Consider the following 12,189-nt stretch of genomic DNA (forward strand, 5'->3'; position numbering starts at 1 on the left):
TTATATATAATGAGTTATTTCAACATTTATTATGTACACACATAGGGCTAATGCGGAATTTTAATGTCGCTTGTGATTCTGGTACTTGGAAGATATACAGTATAAAGTGTCCTTGGGTGTCTTGAAAGGCGCTTATAAATAAAATCTATTATTATTATTATTATTTTTTGTGTGTGTGTGTTTTTAGGCTGACACAAGGGGGAGAATCGTGGTCAAGTTGCTACAGATATCCACCGGAGGGCGACAAAAGCGCAAATGTCAGCCATGAGGGTTATTCGGTTCACAATGCTTCAGGCATTTCTTTTTCCGAACGGACATAGTGATCTTGCACAGATCCAACGATCTAACGTGTTATTGTGAATTCACATACGAGTAGCGACGCTTCGTCTTTCCTGTCAATGTTTTAAAATGCAAACAATTTATAACTACGAAAGGCATTCCGTTTCGGATAATCAAGTGTGGGATGACAATTATATAAAATAATTTGTTTCTATGCAGAGGTGGCACTATACCAGAGCCAATGGGCGCTATTGCCCCATCAGAAATCTGCGTAGCCCCAGGTAAGCCACTCCTGTCATTTATTTGACATTGTATTGATATATTCGTATTTATGGTTTACTTTCTCAGCCAAGGCAACCCCCCCCCCCCCCACCCCGTTGTGTTGGGCAAGCCCCCCTCTCGACCTGGTTCTGGGGGGAAGGGGATCCTGGAACCGTCCCTGTTTATGTGGGGAGAATATCATCGGCTCGTGTGTGCGCAATGTGGACGTTGTTTCATTAAACTGCCATTTCAGTGTCACGCACCCTCGGGAATGTTTGCAAATACTGCACAACCTGTTCTAAACTCACAATTTCTTCAGGAACAATGGAACAAAAAGTAAACATACCGATTAGCTTTCTACTGCCGTTGCAGAAAGGTTTTGTTAACGGGATGTATTTTATGCAGTTCTTTATTTGCCCTTGCGCTTGAATTAAAATATCTGACGAGTACAGGCAAGATAGACTGGAGGACTGAAATGTGATCACATGGACGCAGTTCGCTCGATGATTGGTCACAAGCAAGTGGCGCTTGGCTGATGAAGATGATGGTGGTGGCGATGATGAAGGTGATGATGAGGAGGAGGAGGATCCCTGTGGCAAGTGTACACCGGCGAGCAGCAGCAACGCTCAGTTGAGTTGACATGAGAAACCGCCTTGACACGAGAAGCCGCCTCGTCCGCCCAGGCCCCTTGCAGTGAACTTGTAAAGAATAAGAATGTCATCATGTACCGTCAACAACATGATTGATTGGCCTACGAGCCAAGTCGTGCATGGCCGCTCGCGAGCAGCGGACGGGGACAGTCGTCAGGCGGCGGCGGCGACGGGCATCGAGTGAGGGACTTAGAAAAAGCCGAGCATTGGCGGCACACAACCGGAGTACCTGCGGATAGAGGAGAACCGAAGCACCGCCCCTCGCCGGCCGCGGAGCTGCACAGACACCGAGGCTTTCAGCCAGGGTCGGCGGCTACTCTGGGGCATTTTGCAGCCTTCAAACCCCGTTGTGAACATATACAACAGCCGGATTTTTCTTTTTTACAGTACTTTATCAACGTGTTTTTTCAAATATTTTTTTGATGTGTCAACGTCGGGATGTAACGTTTCTACTTAGGAATACCTAGCGTTTATTTGTGCTGAATTGGCTCGCTGTCTTTTTTTTTTCTTGAAAGAAATCCATTGCCGGCCCTGACAGACAGACACGATGTTGCATTCGGGTGAGTAAATAAGTGAAGTTTATTCATTTGATTTGTGTTGAGATGATGTCGGAATGTTCTCCCCCTCCAATTGAGGCATATGACCACATCTGCCTTTGAATGGCTGTAAACCATGATTGACTTATAGAGCTGTATTGCGTTGTTTAAAGTCAAGTGTCTTCTGTTTGACTGTGCATGAAATATAGCACCAACTTATTATTGTATATTTGGGTTGATTTTGAACATCGATGCCGACAGTAGCCTGACCTGCGAAGTCAGTCAGTTAGGCCAGCAGCAGCAGAAGCATTTCAGGCATCACCAGTGTCTTCATCAGGGGTCACCAACCCTTTTGAAACTGAGCTACTTTGAGATTAACGAAAAAGGAAACCAGTTTGATACACACATCTGAATTAACAAATTTGCTCAAATTACCTTTAACTTAATGTTATTGTCAATAAGGACAAACTGATTATCGCCCGGACTCAATATCAGCAACGATATTGCGCATTTTCGAATATCGACATCAGCCTATTTTAAAAAAACATCTGATGGCAGGAAAGACATCAATTTAAAAACGTATTGTCTTCAGGGAATTGTCTAAAGTTTCAGGTAACTTAATAAATAAGAGATACTACTGACTCTGGGCACCTTTTGCTTTTATTTGAAATTAAAACAAAGATAACAAGTGAAACATTTTAGTTATTTTGAAATATTGGAAAACTTTACTTATATAGAGAACTGTAAATAGTTATTTTCCCATTAAATTTTTCATTTAACTGATGCTGATGACCTCGTGTGCTCCCTAAAATGTTGGGGTAGAATTATTAAAAAAATAAAAAAGTTTGTTGTTGAAGATGGAAAAAAAAGTCAACATTTTCCAAATCTCAAGTTGTTTAAAAACATGCTTAAAGACATTTCACCAAAGTCAAGACTTGACATTTGTCTTTTTTTTAAAAACCGACGCAAATATTTTCCACTTTACTAAAAATGAATATCAGCTCTAAGAATCACTGGCCATTCTGATCCGGGGGTCAACTGAAAATATATGGTCAAAAAAATTTACTTTGTTTTTGTTTCACAGAATGCACTGCACTTTCCTTGTGCAACATCTTCACATTGCTCACGTAAGCATTTCCTGTAAAAAATTACATCGGGTCGATGATTTTGGCCAATGTTTGAAGGGCTATAATCGGTCGATTTAATCGGATGGCCGATTAATCGATCACGGACTACTATCTATTCATAATTAATCTATGTGAGACTGACCTTGTTAATGATATCTCAAAGAACGAATTCTTGACAGATAACTATCAATAGGTAACACTATTTCGGTAATTCTTTGCAAGTGTTTATATTTTCAAGGTGTCCCAAAAGCAAATGGAAGGGAATATTACTGTATTTGTCAGAAATCACAATGTCCCATCACTAGTGAGATATTTTTAGAACAGGCTGGGTTACTCATTTGGCCCTTGGGGATGACCTAGGCCCTGCAGAGAAACCACATCGCTGACCTGTGGTCTGCATGCTGCAGATTATAAATAATTTACTTTCATTGCATTAGATTTGGAGGGATGTTTCCAAAATACACGTTTGCTTTCCATATTTTTCCTTCCTGTACTGATGCCTAAGTATTGCATCTGACGTCCACGGCAAGGGCGAGTGGGTGCTCACTTGACTAAAAAAGGCAGACAGCTGCTGAGCCACTCCAGTCAACTCTGATCTCATCCGGCTCAGTCATCCATAAAGCCAGCCTTTTGCAGGCGCATAAGAAAAAAAAAGGCTCATTTGACAAGTAAATAGCATGTAATTTCCATTCAACAGTCTCATTAAGGAGATGCTCTCCCTTTCTCACCTGCACTCTTTTCCAGGATGGTTCTGCTTGCCGAGGGCGATGAAAGACCAGGGGGAAAAAAACGGGCTTAGATAACACATGGTTGTTTGTGTCTTTCCACACAATGTGTGCTACGTACACACTACGGTACTCTCCTATGCCTGACCTGGATTGGACAAAAGTCCTTGTGTTTCCAACCTTGGGTTTGCTAATACAAAGAGAACAATTAGTGTGTTTGAATTTACTTGATGTTTTCAGGAGATTTTAACATGTGTTCCTTAGGTTGACAATGCAACATGTGCTCAAGTCACTCACTCATCCACTGAGCTGCAGGAGTGCAGTCCTAATGACCCAACTCATGGTTTAGAAGCAGCCCTTTTTTCGCACCAGGTCAACGTGAGCTCCGGTGCCTCTTGCGCTTTCTCCCTACGTCACTGAGCTTCTGTCTTGCTCTGTAGAAATAATGCTGAGTGTGGGAGAAGTGTCGCATACATTCAAGTGCTACATTAATAATGCTGGAGAAATGGAGTTGCATTAGTTTGGATTAGCTTGCATCACTTACTCAGTCAGGATAATCTTTTTCAATAATGACTCTTTCGATGTCACGCCGACGACTACGACTACTTACCATCACTCAATGTTGGCAAAGTATGACATTGCCCGGCAACACACAATTACTTACTCAAGTTCAATGGTTGTGGCCTACATTTGGAATAAAAAGAAACAAGGTCAGCAGTCTATTATAATCAAGGTACTAACAGTGTAGTGCAGGGGTGCCCAATATGTCCATCGCGATCGACAGCTCGCCCCCGGTCTGGTCCCAAGTCGATCGCGAGGGATGCATGGGGAAATTTGTGTGTGTGTGTGTGTGTGTGCGGGGGAGGGGGGATTTGTGTGTCTGTGTGCGTGTTGTTACCCATCTATCCATTTTCTAATCTGCTTATCCTCACAAGGGTCGCGAGCATGCTCGAGCCTATCCCAGCTGTCTTCGGGCAGTAGGCAGGGTATGCCCTGAACTGGTCACCACCCAATCACAGGACACATATAAACTATTCACACTCACAATCACACTTAGGGACAATTTAGAGTCTTCCATTAACCTGCCACGCATGTTTTTGGAATGTACGAGGAAACCGGAGTACCCGGAGAAAACCCACGAAGACAGGGGAAGACATGCAAACTCCACACAGGCAGGCTGGAGCCGGAATTGAACCCTCCAACTCTGCACTGCGAGGCATACGTGCTAACCAGTTGATCACCGTGCTGCTGCGTGTTATTAATATTGTATATTTTTTAGTTCGTGCACACCGCACTTTAAGCATCCTCTCAGTTTAGCATTCAAAAATAAAGTATTTAAAAAATAAAATGAAAAAGCAGGTCACCTTTAACCTAGGGTGGCGCATGATCTGCATCATTGGAAGTTGTTAGCAGTCAGCCGTCTGCAATTGCAGCTTGCGGTCAGATATCTTTTTTTATTATTACTGTTGTCATTCAAAGTGGGTTTCATGTATAATTCACCAATGCCACTACTGGCACAGAATGGGAATCTGTAGCTCCAGGAGAAGCATTTTAAAACCGTACACATGCGTACGATAGTTTCTGCACTTAACACGCTGTAAAAGTGCGTCCCTTGCCAAAGGTAGGCAGTGATTTCCTTCTCACAGACTCAGAAACTCTAGTATCAGTTTTTCAGTTTCGTTTATGTTAGGGGCCGTTATGGACGCTGCTCATCATGGCATGCATGTATACATGCTTATGCATGTTTTGATATTTGTGCATGTGCAGTAACGGGTCGATCGCGGGAGGTTGGTAGCTTGAAAAGTAGCTCTTCAGTCCGAAATGCTTGGGCACCCCTGGTGTCGTGGCACGCTAGCTGAACAAATATGTAGACTGCATGGGTTCAGTTCCCACTCAGTGATGGTGTTGATTGATGGATTTCTGCTCCTTTACTGTACGTGCCCTGTAATTTAGGGGACCAGTCCAGGGTAGGCATGAGCCGTTACTCTGTGTAAATAGCCACAACAAAAAAAAAACACTTGGAGGAATCAAATCAAGTCGCCCCCAATCATGGACTACCTCATCACAATTTAAAATAACATTTAGGGGTTCCAGAATATGGAATTCATTTCCTCACTTGGTTAAACTCTCAACAAGATCATTTAAGAAGTCCGTTGAAAACATATTGCTGAATGAGTAACCTAACATTGTCTTTTCTAAATTATTGTTTTTGTATATGCTTCTTATCTTATGTTTGATTGCTTTTTTGCCTGCTCATAAAAACTAATATATAGTCAAGCAACTTGAGCATTTTTAGTTGGTTTCCTTCGCATTAATTGCCCGCCCCCCGACCCTGCCCCACATTTGTTGCATCTACATTTGTGTTTGTTTTGTTCAAATGTAACATGCCTAAATAAACAAAATGAAGCTGTAGACTTGCTACCATGGCAACTAGCATCGGTTTGTTTCCACTCATTACTTCACAAGTCACAGAAGAGCAGAGAGGTTTTTATTTGGGAAAATCCAATTGTTCATTGTCATTTTACGTTTATGTATTTTAGAGCCGTAGCATTATTGTAATACTGTGACACCGGCAAACCACGATCTTATTGCTCATGGTTATCATACCGTCAGAAGCTGATATGGGCCCATGCCGGGCCTCACATAGCAGTGCAACATTAGCATGTTGGTTGCGAGCTAACAATAGCATAGCACTATAATATCCATCCATCCATTTTCCGAACCGCTTGATCCTCACTAGGGTCGCGGGGGGTGCTGGAGCCTATCCCAGCCGTCTTCGAGCAGTAGGCGGGGACACCCTGAATCAGTTGCCAGCCAATCGCAGGGCACACAGAGACGAACAACCATCCACGCCCACACTCACACCTAGGGACAATTTAGAGCGTCCAATCAGCCTGCCATGCATGTTTTTGGAATGTGGGAGGAAACCGGAGCGCCCGGGGAGAACATGCAAACTCCACACAGGGAGGCCGGAGCTGGAATCGAACCCGGTACCTCTGCACTGTGAAGCCGACGTGCTAACCACTGGACTACCGGGCCGCCCTAGCACTATAATAGAAATAATAAAAGTACTGTACTTTGCTTGACTGGCAGCAAATAAAAGGAGTGCCTTTTGAACTTTGAAGGATTCAACTAACTGTGGAGAGCCTACATTGATCAGGATTCATTTGAGTTTCTGTTTCTTACGTTCTCTGTAACCACAGTATCACCGTTGTTCCTTTCTCTTTTTTTTTTAACTTTCCTTCCCAATTAAAAGTTATTATTCAAATAAATTATTTTTCAATTGAGTGGTACAGACAATGTAGAAAGAGTTTTGAAATGATTTATTTTGGTCTGCATTTGTCATATGATGTAATCCTTCCATTTGACAAAGAGGATGTGTAAACGTCACCTTTAATATTCACCAGAATGGAATAAGCCTTCATTTGTCCCATAATACGGACATTCGTGTTTTGTGGCACACAAGTGTAGCAGCACGCTACAATTGTACAATCTGTGCACACATTTACATCACCAAGCAATGAGACTGAGCCACAGCAACTGTATGTGAATAATAAAAATGACATATACAAATGTGATTGTGGACAAGCGGCAGCGAGACTAGGCATCAGTCTTGCGAACAGTATATTGAAAAAACTACACATATCTTTAAATACTCCATAAGAAGTTCAGAATGAAGTGAACATGGGCAATATAGTTGTTGTTTTTAGCTCTTTCTCATTTTGTTGCAGCTCTCTCTCCTCTCCGAAGCAACTTTACAGTATCTGCCTTTGTTGGCACACGCATTTAGCTATAGCTGCTGCTTTCATTCACACATTCAACACTAGCACATATTTTATTAGACAAAATCCCCCCCAGCCCTCTTTTGTCTGCGCCCCCCTCCCCTCTTGATCTCTCTCTTGTTCTTATTCACACACACATTTTCCCACCCCTCTTCGAAAGCCCCTTGTTCTCTCCCTCTCTTCTTCCAGCTCCCCAATTTCTAACTCTACTGTCCAATGTCAATCCCTTCCTGTCCCCCTCAACACTTTTTATCCAGTCCTTTCTTCTCCCTGACCCCCCCCCCCATCCCTCCTCCCTCACATATACACACAAACAAACAGTCTCCTCTTTTGTCTGCCTGACTGATTTTCCTGCTGCATTTGGGATTCAGGAATTTAATGTGCGCTGAGTAAAGGACCCAAAGTGCAATTGGTTTATCAATAAAATGATCAATTTCATAATAAACTTAAAAACGAGAGTCAAAGACTATTTTACAAATTCATTTATTTTAACATCATCTATGAAATGCCCATCTGTCCATTTTAAATATCAAATATGGACCCGCGTCGATTAGTTGAATTTTATGTCAAGTTCACAATGCACCATCTTCATTGATGAATGTGGATAAATGCTACCTACGTATGTTTAAAAAAAACAAACAATTATCAAGTGTAACATGAAACATGCAGCTGTCAATTATTTAAGTATTCGAGTATCCTAATGAAAATTCTATAAAGTAATTGTGTACTGCAATTGAATAAACTACATCGATTTCACTGAATAACGAATAAGCTTTTGCTTTCCTTTTTTGTATGATCAACAGTTTTAATTTCTTTAATTCACATTATGCATGGCGGCAAACTATGTTAGTGTCTAGAAACTTTTAAAAGTGGAGCAGTTTCAAACAAATATAAATTATAACTTAAGCTTTGCATTTCTGTCAAAGAAATAGGCATTATAGATAAAAAGGCTTGAACAGCCTCTGTGCAACTTAATTTGAGCAGCTAGCATTTTAGCCTGCAAGATAATACTAGTATGGACGTTTTCCAATTTATTTTGTTTGTAATCCTGTTCACAACCCAAAAAATGTGAAAAACAAATGCAAATAAAAGTATGCACTCCTTGTTGGTTGGAGTGGATACTCATGAGGAGGAAAAGGAAAGAGGTGGAAGTACAATGTTTGTTTTAGCTTGCCTATGTGTTTACCATTTGTGTGTACAGAATGGAGACTGTGTGTGTGCGTGTGATTGTGTGCGTGATTTGCGAGACAGTGATGGGTTGAACTACCGGTAGTTTGATGTTCTGTGATAACTCGGTCCGGTTTGTGGATTTGATGGCAACTCCTTGCCCTGAGGCCAATAAACTCCTTCCTCCAAGGCAATTTGCCTCTTGTGGCGTTAGTTGTGTTCAACCGGAATAGTCCCCACATCCTGCTTGAACCCCAAAGTCAGTCAGTGCTTTTCCATAGCATCTTGCTCGATTGAATGTCCTCGTTCACATTAGACTTACGATCTCTATTGTCTTTGCAGTGTACAAAACTCTTCCTGTGCACACTACTCTCAGTTAAAGTAACATTTTGCCAGTTGTAATGCAGTTGTGGTCAACGATGATTTGTGTTTGTGTTCCCGCTGTGAGATTAAGGAAGGTTCTTCTTTTTTTTTTCGCCCCCTGTTGGTGTCTTAATTATAGGTCTCTGACATTTCGCAAAGATTGAATATACAAGCAACTGGGCTCCTCTTCTTTGTTGACATTTTGGTTAAAATACACGAAGGATAAGGAATTACATTTTATCATTGTACAGCTTTGTGTTTGCTTTCAAAACTTAGCTTGTAGCAGACGTGTGCACATTTTCAGCATGACGTCTCTGACCTACTGGTGAAAGGACACTTTGATCCTCTCCTCTTTCATCTATAACTGCTTCAAACAACAAAGTGTATGCAGAAAAGTGGTGAAGATTGCACGACTGTCTGTGTCCTATGTGTTGTGTTATTTTTGTTATTTTGACTTCAAAATGGCGCCGCGAGAGTGGCTGCCTTTCCGGCAGCTCCTATATTTTGTTGTTCTACTTCTTCCTTTCATAACTTTGCTGCTGTGAATTGGGAATTCTCCATTGTGAGACTAATAAAGGTTTTCTTATCTTATCGCACATCCACTTGTAACAAGCTGAAAGCACTTTTTATTTTTGGTGGGTGAGGGAGTTGTCTCATGTCATACAAATAATAAGCCGATGCTTACACTGCATCCGTGCACTACGGAGCCACCACTGAGTATGGCTTTCGTTTTTCATGAAAACCCAAGGCATCATAAGGGCATTGCGACAAAGTGAGAGGTACTCCTTGCTCAGTGTGAAGAAAAGAAAAGTGAGTTTCCAAGTAAGTTTCCATAGCATTTTAACTGGTGGTGGCAACTCTTGATCACCAAGCTGCTGAGCAAGATTTGTGTACCTGATTTATTCATGTGGCAAATGGCTGGACTCCGAGCACCGCATGTAATTGACGAATCTTCGCCCAGTGTAGCTGCTAAATCATGGGGCCAGAAACGGTATTCACATGCAAATGAATGCCACTAATCTGGCATAATTCAGAAGAATTTGAACAGTTTTGGAGACGGACAGCTCACAGAACATTTACATGTTTGTGTATTTTCACAGCTGATGGATAGTCCGGCACTATTTGTATACAAACAGTTCAAATACTGGATGTCACCTTTAAATTGTACGCTGCAGCGTCTCTGATCATTCAGATTGTGGGACAAAAGTCCTGAGTGTATGATTTGTTCTTCTGTAATCATGTTACATCATAGCCACCTGTTTCATACTAATGATAGTTTTCCCCGACATCTTGGAATGTGGCAAAGCTGGAAGTCCTTTTCATACTTTAGAATCCTCAAGCCACTTGCTCTCGCATCAGCCGATTGTGCTTGCTATTTGATTGACAGCTTGTTGGTCGCTTTGTCTCAACGCGAGTAGCACCATGCGTGACATGTTGCTTTTATATTGGAAGAAATTGCCAAGACTTGCTGCTGACTGCGCTTGTCTGCAAATCAACAGCACATTTCTATGGCACGCAAAAACGTTCCTGGTGGATGCGGTGTAGGAGGGCTGCAACCTGAGACGGGGCTACCTGACAACAGTGGCCCTTTACTGATCCACATGTTTGGTTGTCAAACGTGAGGAGTCGTAAATGTGAGTTCATACACCGACCTGTATCCCGCTCTTCACTTCCACTGTGGCGATACTCTGACCCTGACAGAGTGACCACAAAGCAACCCCTAAACATTTATGGGGAGTTGAAAGTGTCATTCATATGTGACATCATTATGTAATGTAAGCCGTCAGCACACCTCCTGTGACCTCTTTTCAGCCAGCATCAAAGGATGAACTCTGACTGGCTTCTTTCTCTCAAAGGACGGTGGTGGTAAGAAAATGCGTTACTTTAACTTAGGGTTAGGCTAACGTGTTGCTTCTATGAGGCGATTTCACTTAGATATGTTTCTACTTGCTGTTGTCCAACTGCCGGTGGCTAGATAAGACGCTCATGTGTCATTTGTTGTGAACAAATGACTTCTTGATCTTCGGTGGATTGTGTCATGCATTTGAGGTCATCTGTTTGTGATGTACCCTGCGACATTAGCATCTCACGCTACCTGCTTTTACTTGTCCTTTCCCCTCTTGATTTAGAGCACAGGCAGTGTTTAAAGCATCTGTTTTCAATTTTACCAGATATTTTTTTAGACTTGTTGCTTATGTATTAGTGGCATTTAGTCATGTTTGATAATGATGGAAATAAGTACCGTAAAACCAAGATTGATGTATACAAGATATACTCAACAGCAGCCCTGGAAGTCCTTTCACCAAAAGCTTTCAGATGCTTTTTCAAAGCTCCATATAATCACTTCACTGTTTTACTTTCAGTACACTTTGTCAGCTCCGTTGCACATGAAATATTCACACTGAACAAGTCCATAGTTCTTCGTCCATATTTAATGATCAGAATAGAACCGCTGACAGTCTAGTAAAGAAAGAGATAACCGAGTAAAAGTACGAGTACCTTAAATGAAAATAACTTCAACAGAGTGACGAGACACAAAGGAAGGTGCTGGGCGGGGGTGGGAAGATGCACAGCCAATCAGCTCACGGGATAAATCCACTTGTGCTGTCATTGGCCGACGTTGCGCCAGGAACAAATCATGCGTACAGGCATGTACAAAACCTCTGAGTCATTCGGCTTTTTTTTTTTACTAAATATAGTACTGTGAAAAAAAAAAGTGATGTACTGAAACCGCGATAAATGAAGCGTGATATAGCAAGGGGATGACCGTATATTGTGAGATACGATTTAATTTTATTTTTTTCCATATTGCCCAACACTAGTGGCGGCCCGGTAGTCCAGTGGTTAGCACATCGACTTCACAGTGCAGAGGTACCGGGTTCAATTCCAGCTCCGGCCTCCCTGTGTGGAGTTTGCATGTTCTCCCCGGGCCTGTGTGGGTTTTCTCCGGGTAATCCGGTTTCTTCCCACATTCCAAAAACATGCATGGCAGGCTGATTGAACGCTCTAAATTGTCCCTAGGTGTGAGTGTGGGCGTGGATCGTTGTTCGTCTTTGTGTGCCCTGCGATTGGCTGGCAACCAATTCTGGGTGTCCCCCGCCTACTGCCCGAAGACAGCTGGGATAGGCTCCAGCACCCCCCGCGACCCTAGTGACGATAAAGCGGTTCGGAAGATGAATGAATGCCCAACACTACACTATCCCGTACCAGTGTCACGACCACATCAACACAGTCAGGACAATGGTGCCATGATGAGCAACAGCCATAATGGTCACTGACATGAATAAAAAAGAAAAATA

At 42.3% G+C, this 12,189-nt stretch overlaps 1 protein-coding gene across 1 annotated transcript in view; it reads left to right on the forward strand.

Annotated features, from left to right (window-relative positions):
- The first annotated feature begins 734 nt into the window (after positions 1-734).
- wnk3 (WNK lysine deficient protein kinase 3) overlaps positions 735-12,189 on the forward strand; it is a 53,940-nt gene continuing 42,485 nt past the window's right edge. Inside the window, exon 1 of the mRNA XM_086121209.1 lies at positions 735-1,750. The gene's annotated coding sequence lies outside the window, so the exon portion shown is untranslated. The remainder of the gene's footprint in view (positions 1,751-12,189) is intronic.

This window comes from Hippocampus guttulatus, chromosome 1 (genome assembly GCF_054856545.1).
Source record: "Hippocampus guttulatus isolate MCC_2025c chromosome 1, RoL_Hgut_1.0, whole genome shotgun sequence".
NCBI lineage: Eukaryota > Metazoa > Chordata > Actinopteri > Syngnathiformes > Syngnathidae > Hippocampus > Hippocampus guttulatus.